Source organism: Triticum urartu, chromosome 4A, assembly GCF_056163025.1.
Source record: "Triticum urartu cultivar PI428250 chromosome 4A, HENAU_Tu73, whole genome shotgun sequence".
In the NCBI taxonomy this organism is placed as follows: domain Eukaryota; kingdom Viridiplantae; phylum Streptophyta; class Magnoliopsida; order Poales; family Poaceae; genus Triticum; species Triticum urartu.
This window is the reverse complement of record NC_141876.1, coordinates 278,228,255-278,242,803: the sequence shown is the minus strand read 5'-3', so window position 1 is coordinate 278,242,803 and position 14,549 is coordinate 278,228,255. Positions and strand designations below refer to the sequence as shown.

Here is a 14,549-nt window from a genome sequence, read left to right as displayed (position 1 = left end):
AAAAGTTAGTCCGCGCCAATGCCTGTCGATCCTGCACTTCACGTTCAGCTTTACAAGCAAGATGGAATAAACGAGTGATATTAGTATACTCCTTATACTCTAGAATCGTCTGAATCTCTCTATTTAATCCACCCATAAAGCGTGCAAGCATAGCTTCATTCTCCTCAACAATACCACATCTAATCATGCCAGTTTGTAATTCCTGATAATATTCTTCTACAGAATTTTTTCCCTGTCTTAAGCGCTGCAATTTTTGAAGTAATTCACGTTGATAATATGGTGGAACCCAACGAGTACGCATAGCAGTTTTCAAAGCAGCCCAAGTAGCAGGAATGGGATATAATCTACAATGCTCAGACCACCAAACACATGCAAAACTAGTGAATGCACAAACAGCAGCAGGAACACGTCTCTCCTCGGGATATTGTAAACATGTAAATCGTTGTTCAGTTTCTAACTCCCAAGTAAGATATATATCAGGAACATATCTACCCTCAAATGGTGGAATATTCAATTTTAGTTTAGGGAGATGGTCATGATCTCGTACCTGAGGGTGAGCCCTACCATTGCCAATATTTGCATGTGGACGACCTGATGGTTGCTGTGCTGGTGGTGGCACGTAGTTCTGATTTTGATCAACCTCATCCTCGTAATCGCCAGCAAAATCATCCTCCTCCGCATCAGCAGCAGGAGCCACAGAAGTAGCAACAGCAGCACCAATAGTTTGGCCAGGTGCAAGAGGGAGACGGCTCGCTCGGCGGAGGGCTGTTTCACAATGTGTAGGTAGTCGTCGTTGTTGTTGTTGTAGAGGTGCGTTAGGTGCAGCCGGTGGTGGTGGTGGAAGACGCGCGAGCAATTCATTAAACCTGTCATCGAGCTTTGTTTCGAACGTCTTCTCCATGTCATCTATCTTCTCCATGGCCTCTTCAAATCTGTTTAGCACATCCTGCACCTGTCCATTCATCATTTGCTGAAATTTATCATGCAACTCCTGATTCGTCATGTTCTCCCAGTCAGTCTCGTCGGCTTGTGATCCTGCCATGGTTAGCAACAATAGAAAACACACAAGAATATGATCCTACAGAATACTAACAAGAGGTGGTGGTGGCGGGTGTCACAAATCCGTCAAGCAAATCTCAAATTCTTACCAGTTCTTACCCAGCAGCAGGCGGTGATCGGCAACCGTTGTAGTCAAAACTCTCAAAAGCTTGGATAGAGCGATTGCCAGGGAGAGTCAAACGCACGACGTAGAGGTATGTGGAGCTGGGAAGGCTTATAGTATGGTAGCAAAAAGGGTCAGCAATAATCAATTCAGAGATGCAAAGTTGAATAAACGCTCAACGACGGTACTGTGCTGGTCCTAGGCTAGACCGTGCTAGAGACGCGAGCCTAGAACACTAACAAAATCACGGCGCTGCACGTAAATAAGGGAAAAGCACACTCTGGAACTATTTTTTTCGCTTTTTTTTTTTGCGCTCCTCTTTTTTTTTTTTGCGCTCCTTTTTTTTTGCGCTCCTTTTTTTTTTGCGCTCCTCTTTTTTTTTTTGCGAAAAATTACTATAATGGCGAGTGTCTCAAAACTCTTCCCTCGTCAAACTGATAGGATGGGCACGAAATTTTTTTTTTTCACTTTTTTTTTTGGAAATCAGGGCAGCGACGACGAAAAAGTGCGACAAAAAATCACTATGATGGCACGTGGCTCAAAAGACTCAGAAAAGCCTAAAAATAGGATAGGGAAAAAAAATTTTGCCCGTGAAAATTTTGGCCTAAAAACTGCCCGGGGGTCTCCAGACTCTTTTTTTTTTTTCGAGACCTACGCAGGCAAGGAAACACGAATCGGAATTGAGATTGATCTCAAAAACAAACCTAATATGAGAAGAACTCGGATTGGTGGTGGATATATGGTGGTGGTATATGGCAGCGGTGGTGGTATATGGTAGCGGTGGTGGTATATGGATAGAGATTGATGATGGTGCGGCGGCGGCGTGACAACTTATGACCAGAACTCGAAACTCTAAAAGACTAGACTCTAAGACCAGCAACTTGACACGACGATGCAACCGCAAATTCAACAAAGCAAAAACCCTAAAAAGATTATGCAAAGGCTCAGATTGGTTCGGATATGATGAACTAACCCTAATTTTTTTTTGTGTGGCTTTTTCGTGGACTGTAGGTATGAAGAACAGACTCGATCTAATCTACGAAAAACTGTAAAATCTCACCGAGCAACCTGGAAATCTGATACCACTTGATAGAGGCAAAGGTGTCCCGATGTTTTGATGAGATGGTGGCTATCGTTTTCTGTGGGAGTCGACCTTGACGATCCGACTACGAACGTGCGAGACGTCGCGCCTTCGCAATCGCTAAACCAACTTCCGAGGGGTTATTGACCACGCCGGAGCACGATCAACCTGACCACGAGGGCCTGTTTCCTGCGAGCAAACGAAGAACAAGCAAGAAACTGAGATTGCAATCTGGATATTGCGAATATAAGATGAAAGCTTTATTGATCAAGGTGGGGTTCTGTGACGTCTTGGTCTGGTCGTTGGACACAAACGAAGTACGCGAAGTTGCAGCTATGGCGAACTTTTAATCTAAACAAAACCCAAAGTCTAAACGACGCCCTAAGGGCTGTATATATGGAGGAAGAGAGGGGAATTTCGTGGCCCTTGAGGGTGGGGTCCGAAACCAACCCTAACTCTTGTTTCCCCACACATACGGACTCTAAAAATAGCCTATACTTAAGTATTTCGAAATTACATGGGCCTGGCCCATTAATAAGGTGACGCAGCACCTAGAATAGTCTATGGACGAATATTATGAAGTGGCATCTTGTATATTTCGTCCATGGCTTCATGCACTCCTTATGGCGGCTTCAAAGTCCTGAAATCATCACTTGCAACTCCGTTCTTGATCCCCTTGCGCATGCCATCAACTTCATGCGTGTTCTTGCTCCAATGTTCATCCTTCTCCAAGCTAGGCCCTTCATTTGAAAGCAAAACAAATGTATCCAATTTAGACAGCATCATAATCTCATGAACATTAGAATCATTACCAAGAAACGAAAGTACCTGGTAATTTAATTGGCGTGCGCGAGCTCTAGTAATTGGTCCGTTATATGTAACAGTAGGGGCTGTGGGTGTAACAATGGTATTGATGTCCTCATCAGGTAGTGAGGTGGAGCTGCAGCAAGCACTAGCATATATGGTGGCTAACTTACGCAAATGAGAGCGAGAAGAGAAGCAAAGCACAGTCAATAAACTATCATGATCAAGAAGTGATCCTGAAACTACTTACGTTCAAGCATAACACGAGACCGTGTGCACTTCCCGGACTCCGCCGGAAAGAGACCATCACGGCTTCACACGCGGTTGATTCATTTTAATTAAGTTAAGTGTCAAGTTCTCCACAACCGGACATTAACAAATTCCCATCTGCCCATAACCGCGGGCATGGCTTTCGAAAGTTCAAAACACTGCAGGGGTGTCCCAACTTAGCCCATCACAAGCTCTCATGGTCAACGAAGGATATTACTTCTCCCAGAAAGACCCGATCAGGCTCGGGATCCAGGTTACAAGACATTTCGACAATGGTAAAACCAGACCAGCAAAGCCGCCCGAATGTGGACAAATCCCGATAGGAGCTGCACATATCTCGTTGTCAGGGCACACCGGATTATCCAAGATTCCAGTAGGCTAACCTAGAGTTGCCCCTGGTGGTCACCGGCTGCTGACAGGTTGGACCAACACTCAGAGGAGCACTGGCCCGGGGGGTTTAAAATAAAGATGACCCTTGAGTCTGCAGAACCCAAGGGGAAAAAGGTTTAGGTGGCAAATGGTAAAACCAAGGTTGGGCCTTGCTGGAGGAGTTTTATTCAAAGCGAACTGTCAAGGGGTTCCCATTATAACCCAACCGCGTAAGGATAGCAAAATCAAGGAACATAACACCGGTATGACGGAAACTAGGGCGGCAAGAGTGGAACAAAACACCAGGCATAAGGCCGAGCCTTCCACCCTTTACCAAGTGTATAGATGCATTAATTAAAATAAGAGATATTGTGATATCCCAACATATCCATGTTCCAACATGGAACAAACTCCACCTTCACCTGCAACTAGCAACGCTATAAGAGGGGCTGAGCAAAGCGGTAACATAGCCAAACAACGGTTTGCTAGGACAAGGGGGGTTAGAGGCTTGTCATGGCAACATGGGAGGCATGATATAGCAAGTGCTAGGTATCGTGGCATAGAAATAGAGCGAGCAACTAGCAAGCAAAGATAGAAGTGATTTCGAGGGTATGGTCATCTTGCCTGAAATCCCGCAATGAAGAAGAACGAGTCAATGAGGAAGACAAACGGACGTAGTCGAACGGATCCTCACAAACATGACGTTAATTGAACTAACCCGAAGAAGCAACAACGGAAAGGAGCAAACAACATGGTAAACAACCCTCACATGAACATGGCATGATGCATAATCAAGTATGATGCATGTCCGGTTTAAATATGCATTGCATGGCAAAGTGCACAAACAAAACTACAAGTTAAGTGGAGCTCAATATGCAACGGGTTGCATATTGATGGAACACCACCTAAATTATTCAGCTCTCTCTCGTTTAGGTACTCAACAATATTAAATGTTGTTAAACATGGCAAGAGGAGAAGCATAAAGAAATTATCTATTTAGGCAATTTTAAATGAGGCCGGAACGCCAAAAAACAATTCCGGTAAATCCCCATATGCATTTATCAAATTGGTGCAACAATAATTTTAAACATTTAAATGTTATTATCATGATGCGAATGACATGAGCAAGTTTTATGCAATATTTATGAAAATGTTGGCATGTTATAAGATATGGGGCATTTTTTCACCGTGGTGGAAAGAAAGGGTGCCACGGTGATGAATCCAAAAATGATGCCATGGCAACATATCGGTTCCGATAACTCGATAGAGATGCCGGTGAAAAGAACAAGTGTGCGGATGTGTGGAATGAGTTAGAGATGGTGGGGTGATCCCGGTTACCGGGTGTCCCATGAGATGACGGAGTGGCAACGGAGAACATGCAAGACACATGTCGAGCACGGTGCAAACACGAGCATTTCATACAACACTCAACATTCGTTAACGGGCGTCGTTTCGGTGGTATACCTTCGAAGCATGTGTTTCGGGAGGAACGAGTTTGTGGAGGGAAGTAGGCGTTCTCGCGATAGTGGTAGTGGAAGTAGTCGTCCTCGCTTCATAGATGTTCACACTCCGTAGGTGTTCGGGGTCAAAACAAGGAACTTGACGTCCACGGGTCTTCGAGGGTCGACGGTACTTGTTCTGTGGACGTTCGAGCGGGGGTAGTGGTACACGTTTTCGTAGACGTTCAGGGTCATGGGTAGTTTGACTTGCCGGATCCGATGCCTCCGGGCATAGTGGTACATGCGTCAATTGTCGTGGTACTTGGGTTCTCTGGACTTGCCGATCTCGGTTCTTGTGACGGCAGTGGTAAAAGGTCCCCGTGGAACTTGGGTTTCGGGCCTATAGTCGTACTAGGCATCCGGTGAACTTGGCGTATCCAAAATGAGCAAGTCAAAAACCCTTTGTTCAGCGGTGGTCGAACTTGGCGAAATCCATGAAGGCGTCCTTGGGCATTCCTGGTTGTCGCGTCTTGGCCAATCGAAGGGGATCTTGGCGTCCATGCAGCCGGCAGCGGAGGTGCACGAAACCAGCGGCAGAGGATAACCCTTGAGATGTCATATGGCAGCAGCAGGACAAAGGGGAGAAGACCTCCGGCTGGACGCGGTGAAGAGGTCGGGCACGCGTGCGAGGACGGGCAGCTGGGCCATCAAGGAAGCAGCACGACCGGCCTTGGCGTGCTGAGGTTGCTGGCGGCCTGAGCGAGCGACGCAGAGGAGGGCTCGAGGAGAAGCAGGGGCGGCGACGTGGTGCTTGACAGCGAGGACTTGGAGCATGGTTCCGGCAGCGCCAGGAACGACGAAGACGAGTGAAACCGGAGCTGGATGCACGCAAATGGTAGGGCGAACGGAGCTCAGGGCGGAGGAGCTTGAGCGTGGGGTCAAGGTGAGGTCATCGGCAGCAGGGGTGCGAGGCGGGCGGCAGCCTCCTGGTGGTCGCGGACGAAGGCGTGCAGAAGAGCAGCGGCAGCAGGGCGCGGTTGTCGTGGTGTGCCACAGCAGCAGTGGGTCAGGGCAGGAGGAAGGAGAGGCCGGCGGCTGCGGTCCATGAAGCAACCGAGCGCGCTGGCTCCAAGCCATGGCGACGGTGAGGTGGGTCGAGGGCGGCGGGCGTGCGGCTCCCGGCGGAGCTCAGGCTCCCGGTGAGGAAGACGAACGGGGAGGAGGAGAGATGGGGATCGGGCGAACGGCAGGGGTGCGAGGCATGTGTGCATGCAACGCTGCTGGCGGCGGTGAGGGAAACGAGAGGAGATGGGATCGAGCAGAGGCCTCTCCTGCGGCTAGGGTTAGAAGGGAATGACTGGGCTATTGCCTCCAGAAGCAAATGGGCCTCAGTGGCCAGCCCAGTTACTGCTACTGGTTGGAGGGCCAGATGGGCCGAGGGAAGCAGGGCGGCCTGGCTGGCCAGCCAAAAGGAGAGGGAGGCTGTTGGGCTCTCCACTCCCTCTCTTATCTCTTCTTTATTTCCTGATTAACAAATAAACAGAGAAAAAAAATGTAGAGAGAGATAGGAGAAGAATTTGAGAAGGAGAACAATTTTCCTGGACTCATAAAAAGGAGCTTGATCCAAGAAAAATACATTTGGCACCGTTTGGAAGGATTGCATTTGAACACATTTGAGTGTCAATCAAATAAGTTTGAATTAGGAAAACATTTTTGGAGAGTCCAAAAATGTTTGGAATTTTGTGGAGAACGGGAAGACGTTGAAAGAAAATATGGGCAAAGTTTGGGGACCAAACTTGAAGTATAAAAACATGAAATTATTTTGCAAGTGTGTTAGAATATTTATTATAGCTCCCTAATAATATTGGGAGACTTTTATATGTTGTAAAGAGAAAAATCACCATGTGCATCTCCCTCGATTTAAATGGATTGAAGATCCATGCAATTTATTTAGTTGAGTTTTGAAAAGGGGGTGCATGATGACATGATGCAATGAATGAGATGAGATGATGAATGCAACAAAGCAACCGAAACACATGACAACAACGAAAAACATGAAAGCCGACTGGAGCGTCGGTCTTGGGGCGTCACAACACTCCACCACTACGAGAGGATCTCGTCCCGAGATCTAGGATGGCACCGGAGAGAAATGAAAGAGGAAGATAAGAGGTACAACTAAGTTGCTTCTTTGGCAAACGAGTGAAATCAAAGAACCTCGAGAGGTTGAGCAAATAGAAAGGAAGAATGCCATGAAGATGAACAAAGTTGAAAACACTCCGTTAGGAAAGAGGAACAAGGAAGAACAAATTCGAGCAGCACTCTGGTTGAAAAGAGATGCAAGACTTGATAAGGCGAAAAGAACTTGAGCAGAGGGCACAACACTCCGGTTAAATGGATAAGCAAAGGAAAGAACATGATCTTCACAATTTGAGATGACGAGAGAAAGAGCAACATCACAAAACCTCCGGAAGAAAAGAGAGAATGGAATGAACGGAGGAGAACACAAGATCTTGAGAGAGCACGCTTACTTTAGAGTAAAGCTTGACGGATCTTAACTCCAAGAGAAATCTTGAAGAGCAATAGAAGAATGCAAAGAATCCTTGACGAACTACCATGTAAAGCCTCCATGAATAACTCCGGTAATGAAAAGGATGATAGAAAGAAAGAGAAGTTGAAAACACAAGGTGAAGCCTTGTAATGATTTAGATGGATCTTCGTGATGATGAGAACTTGGAACTGCGGGAAAAGAAAAAGATGAAACAATTGAGACCGAGAATTTATTCGTTGTGAACAAACTCTAGAAGATGAGTCCATTGCTTGGATGAAGCGAGAAGAAGAATTACCTTATGCTTATCCTTCACCAATTTAAATTGATGACAAGAAGCGAATTTGGCATACTACTTATTCCCGTTGCAAAGGATTGAACAGAGATATAGCACAGACTCGTGAAGGTCTTCACGGAACCACCGGTAGGACTGAAACACGAATAAATTAATATGATAAAGAAGGAAGAGAAAAATCTTGAATGAACCACCGTAAGAATTGAAAAATGAACATAGCAAAGGCACAATTCACCGGGAAGAATTGGAAAAACGAATGAAGATACTTGAAGGAATTTACATACATGAGAACGAATAGATCCCGAGCTGATTAGAGAATAATTGAATGATGCACCGGTTAGATTTGGAGAATGAGAGATGAAAGCTGAGAATGAATAAACCAGAAATGATGGCCTTCGGAGAATCAAACTGAAAAGAATCTTGAATTGCTCCGGATGGGTGAAAAGAATTTTCGCAATCGAAAACAATTATGAGAGGATAGCATCAAGCTAGATCACGAATCTTCGAGAGAAGGGATAATATTTGAGAGAAACCTTCTTTGGTCTACAAATGTTGAGAATGACGATGAGAAACACCACCATGAATTATTTAGACACTCCGGAAGAATCAAAAGCGAAGAGGTTGAGCCAACGATGAAAAAAATTGACCGATCTTGGAGAAATACATATGGCTGATGATAATTTATTCTTACGTCAAACTTGGAAAATAATTTGAGAGTAACTCCGGAAAGATTGAAAGAGTCAGGTAAGATCCTGCGAAAAGACCTGTGGGTTAGGGCCCACTCAAAAGAAACACCGTTGAACGATTGCTTGAAAAGAGAGATTGCACCGGTTGAATTAAATGGCTTGAATGAGGTAACATCCTCGCAAAAGCTTGAACAGATTGAGAATGGAAACTTGAATCTTCTGAGATATCTTCAACACTCCGGAACAAATGAATAGCGAGAAGTGAATGACTAAGACGTGCACCGGCATGAGAAGGTATTAGAATCGAGCAAAGGATATGATCGACAAAGCTTGAATTAAATCCACCAGAGAAGACAGAGGACGAAGAATGACGAACTTGAAGCTCCGTTAGTATCTTCAAGAGAACCACCGGGTAAGAACATTGATTGAAAAGAATGAAGAGACTTCACATCCATAAAAGGGTACTGGATTAAGAAATCTGAGTCCTTGAAGAAAAAAGGGTGGGAGGGTTGGAACATAAAGACAATTTGCGACGAATGAAACAAACAACATTGGGAAAAACTGAGAGGTGATCTTGTGAATGTTGAAATGATCGGATCCTCTTGAAGAGAAACACACTGGTTGAAAAAGGATTGACATGACAATCTCGATTATCAAGAAGGATTAGTATTCACATAGGAACATGAGAACACCGGTTAGGATAGGTATGGAATCAACATTTGACTTCGAAGCAACTCGAATACCAAAACTGAAAAACAAAACAAAGTATTGGCTTGCAAAATAAGCCGGAACGAACATATGATAGATCCCATATCGTATCATGTGTCTGTTGGAAGATATTCTAGGAGCTACTTGAATTCCCACTTATAAACTCCCGAAACTTTCCGGTTATACAATAAGGTGTTGGGGATACAGGGGAAGCATAATATCTCACCCAAAACTAGCAAATCCTACATCCAGCTGTATCCATCCTTCAACACATAACCAAGAAACCTTCGAAAATCATTTACCTCAACCTTTGAAAAACATCCGTTATACGAGTTATGGCAATACTGCCAAACTCCCGCCCCAGTACTGGTGGCGTCGAGGTTATCTCACCAACAACTGCATAAAGGAGATTTTCGATGTCGGTGAACTCAGGTATTCCAGAAGTGCAATGATAAAATTGTGAAGACAACACCTCGGAGCTCAACTCCCCCGGACACTGCCACAACCCCTAAATGTCAGGAGTCACCAAGAACAATGTTCTCGTCACAAAACCATCGGAACGATTCCAAGATACCCGCGTGATCCTAAATTTTTTTTCATGAAATTTTAGAAGAGAAGAGTCAAAACTCTACGTCAGGAGGCCTCACCAGAGCGACGAAGGGACTGAGGAGTAAAAAGAATCCTACTCTCCGATATATATATAATCCTTTAAGACTCAAAACATTTTTCTAGACTCAACAATGCCAACGATTCGATCAAGCAGGGGGCTCCTAAGTCGGGGAAGGCTCTGATTACCAACTTGTAACACCCACAATGTGGCTATATCTCCCACGTGTCGGAGCACGACTTAGAGGCATAACCGCATAGTAGGCATGTCGCAAGAGGGGTAATATTTACACATCCCATGTACTGAATAAGAAAGGGATAAAGAGTTAGCTTACAATCGCCACATCACACAATACATAAATATAGCATTACATCATCCAGAATACAATCAAGGTCCGACTACGGAACCAACATAAAAGAAGACCACCCCTAATGCTAGATTCCCGATCGGCCCGACTGGGCTCCACTACTGATCAACCGGAAAATGAAACAACACAACGACCACGATATTCACCGAGCTCCTCCTTGAGCTCAGTTGCGTCACCTGCACTGGTATCATCGGCACCTGAAACTGGTTTTGGAAGTAATCTGTGAGTCACAGGGACTCAGCAATCTCACACCCTCGTGATCAAGAGTATTTAAGCTTATGGGTAGGGAAAAGGTAGTGAGGTGGAGCTGCAGCAAGCACTAGCATATATGGTGGCTAACTTACGAAAATGAGAGCGACAAGAGAAGCAAAGCATGGTCGATAAACTATCATGATCAAGAAGTGATCCTGAAACTACTTACGTTCAAGCATAACACGAGACCGTGTGCACTTCCCGGACTCCGCCGGAAAGAGACCATCACGGCTTCACACGCGGTTGATTCATTTTAATTAAGTTAAGTGTCAAGTTCTCCACAACCGGACATTAACAAATTCCCATCTGCCCATAACCGCGGGCATGGCTTTCGAAAGTTCAAAACACTGCAGGGGTGTCCCAACTTAGCCCATCACAAGCTCTCATGGTCAACGAAGGATATTCCTTCTCCCAGGAAGACCCGATCAGACTCGGAATCCAGGTTACAAGACATTTCGACAATGGTAAAACCAGACTAGCAAAGCCGCCTGAATATGCCGACAAATCCCGATAGGAGCTGCACATATCTCGTTCTCAGGGCGCACCGGATTGTCCAAGATTCCGGTAGGCCAACCCAGAGTTGCCCCTGGTGGTCACCGGCTGCTGACAGGTTGGACCAACACTCAGAGGAGCACTGGCCCGGGGGGTTTAAAATAAAGATGACCCTTGAGTCTGCAGAACCCAAGGGGAAAAAGGCTTAGGTGGCAAATGGTAAAACCAAGGTTGGGCCTTGCTGGAGTTTTATTCAAATCGAACTATCAAGGGGTTCCCACTATAACCCAACCGCGTAAGGAACGCAAAATCAAAGAACATAACTCCAGTATGATGGAAACTAGGGCGGCAAGAGTGAAAAAAAACACCAGGCATAAGGCCGAGCCTTCCACCCTTTACCAAGTGTATAGTTGCATTAATTAAAATAAGAGATATTGTGATATCCCAACATATCCATGTTCCAACATGGAACAAACTCCATCTTCACCTGCAACTAGCAACGCTATAAGAGGGGCTGAGCAAAGCGGTAACATAGCCAAACAACGGTTTGCTAGGACAAGGGGGGTTAGAGGCTTGGCATGGCAATATGGGAGGCATGATATAGCAAGTGGTAGGTATCGCAGCATAGCAATAGAGCGAGCAACTAGCAAGCAAAGATATAAGTGATTTCGGGGTATGGTCATCTTGCCTGAAATCCCACAATGAAGAAGAACGAGTCCATGAGGAAGACAAACAGATGTAGTCGAACGGATCCTCACAAACGCGACGTTAACGGAACTAACCCGAAGAAGCAACACCGGAAAGGAGCAAACAACATCATAAACAACCCTCACATAAACTTGGCATGATGCACAATCAAGTATGATGCATGTCCGATTTAAATATGATTGCATGGCAAAGTGCAGAAACAAAACTACAAGTTAAGTGGAGCTCAATATGCAACGGGTTGCATATTGACGGAACACCACCTCAATTATTTAGTTCTCTCTCGTTTAGGTACTCAACAATATTAAATGTTGTTAAACATGGCAAGAGGAGAAGAATAAAGAAATTATCTATTTAGGCAAGTTTAAATGAGGCCGGAACGCCAGACAACAATTCCGGTAAATCCCCATATGCATTTATCAAATTGGTGCAACAACAATTTTAAACATTTAAATGTTATTATCATGAAGCTAATGACATGAGCAAGTTTTATGAAATATTTATGAAAATGTTGGCATGTTATAAGATATGGGGCATTTTGTCACCGTGGTGGAAAGAAAGGGTGCCACGGTGATGAATCCAAAAATGATGCCACGACAACATATCGGTTCCGGTAACTCGATAGAGATGCCGGTGAAAAGAACAAGTGTACTGATGTGTGGAACGAGTTAGAGATGGCGGGGTGATCCCGGTTACCGGGTGTCCCATGAGACGACGGAGTGGCAACGGGGAACATGCAAGACACATGTCGGGTACGGTGCAAACGCGAGCATTTCATGCAACACTCAACATTCGTTCACGGGCGTCGTTTCGGTGGTATACCTTCGAAGCATGCATTTTGGGCAGAACGAGTTCGTAGAGGGAAGTAGGCGTTCTCGCGATGGGCGTTGTGGAAGTAGTCATCCTCGCTTCATAGATGTTCACACTCCGTAGGTGTTCGGGGTCAAAACAAGGAACTTGACGTCCACGGGTCTTCGAGGGTCGATGGTACATGTTCTGTGGACGTTCGAGCAGGGGTAGTGGTACACGTTTCCGCAGACGTTCAGGGCCGTGGGTGGTTGAGCAAAGTCGTTGTTGGACTTGTCGGATCCGATGCCTCCGGGCGTAGTGGTACATGCGTCAATTGTCGTCGTACTTGGGTTCTCTGGACTTGCCGATCTCGGTTCTTGTGACGTCGGTGGTACAAGGTCCACGTGGAACTTGGGTTTTGGTCCTGTAGTCGTACTAGGCATCCGGTGAACTTGGCGTATCCAAAATGAGCAAGGCAAAAACCCTTTGTTTAGCGGTGGTCGAACTTGGCGAAATCCATGAAGGCGTCCTTGGGCGTTCCTGGTTGCCGCGTCATGGCCAATCGAAGGGGATCTTGGCGTCCATGCAACCGACAATGGAGGTGCACGAAACCAGCGGCAGAGGATGACCCTTGAGATGTCATACGGCAGCAGGACAAAGGGGCGAAGACCTCTGGCTGGACGCGGTGATGAGGTTGGGCACGCCTGCGAGGACAGGCAGCTGGGCCATCGAGGAAGCAGCACGACCGACCTTGGCGTGCTGAGGTTGCTGGCGGCCTGAGCGAGCGACGCAGAGGAGGGCTCGAGGAGAAGCAGGGGTGGCGACGTGGCACTTGACAGCGAGGACTTGGAGCATGGTTCCGGCAGCACCGGGAACGACGAAGATGAGTGAAACTGGAGCCGGATGCAGGCAAATGGTAGGGCGAACGGAGCTCAGGGTGGAGGAGCTTGAGCATGGGGGTCAAGGCGAGGTCGCCGGTAGTAGGGGTGCGAGGCAGGCGGCAGCCTCATGGTGGTTGCGGACGACGGCGTGCAGAAGAGCAGCGACAGCAGGGCGCGGTTGCCGTGGTGTGGCACCGCAGCAGTGGGTCAAGGCAGGAGGAAGGAGAGGCCGGCGGCTGCGGTCCATGAAGCAACCGAGCGCGCGGGCTCTAGGCCATGGTGACAGCGAGGTGGGTCGAGGGCGGCGGGTGTGCGGCTCCCGGCGGAGCTCCGGCTCCCGGTGAGGAAGACGAACGGGGAGGAGGAGAGATGGGGATCGGGCGAACGGCAGGGGTGCGAGGCGTGTGTGCGTGCAGCGCTGCGGTGAGGGAAACGAGAGGAGATGGGATCGAGCGGAGGCCTCTCCTGCGGCTAGGGTTAGAAGGGAATGACTGGGCTGTTGCCTCCAGGAGCAAATGGGCCTTAGTGGCCGGTCCAGTTACTGCTACTGGTTGGAGGGCCAGATGGGCCGAGGGAAGCAGGGCGGCCTGGCTGGCCGGCCAAAAGGAGAGAGAGGCTGCTGGGCTCTCCACTCCCTCTCTCATCTCTTCTTTATTTCCTGATTAACAAATAAACAGAGAAAAAAGAAATGTAGAGAGAGATAGGAGAAGAATTTGAGCAGGAGGACAATTTTCCTGGACTCATAAAAAGGAGCTTGATCCAAGAAAAATACATTTGGCACCGTTTGGAAGGATTGCATTCGAACACATTTGAATGTGAATGAAATAAGTTTGCATTAGGAAAACATTTTTGGAGAGTCCAAAAATGTTCGGAATTTTGTGGAGAACGGGAAAACATTGAAAGAAAATATGGGCAAAGTTTGGGGACCAAACTTGAAGTATAAAAACATGAAATTATTTTGCAAGTGTGTTAGAATATTTATTATAGGTCCCTAATAATATTGGGAGACTTTTATATGTTGTAAAGAGAAATCACCATGTGCATCTCCCTCGATTTAAATGGATCGAAGATCCATGCAATTTATTTAGTTGAGTTTT

The 14,549-nt window shown here is 46.5% G+C and overlaps 1 long non-coding RNA gene across 1 annotated transcript; it reads right to left on the bottom strand.

Moving 5' to 3' along the window:
* Positions 1-10,296: 10,296 nt before the first annotated feature.
* On the bottom strand, positions 10,297-13,896 carry LOC147975589 (uncharacterized). Its single transcript, XR_015600926.1, has 2 exons — positions 12,605-13,896; positions 10,297-11,854 (listed from the first exon to the last, which is right to left on the bottom strand). It is a non-coding gene; the product is annotated as an uncharacterized LOC147975589 (long non-coding RNA).
* Positions 13,897-14,549: the final 653 nt, after the last annotated feature.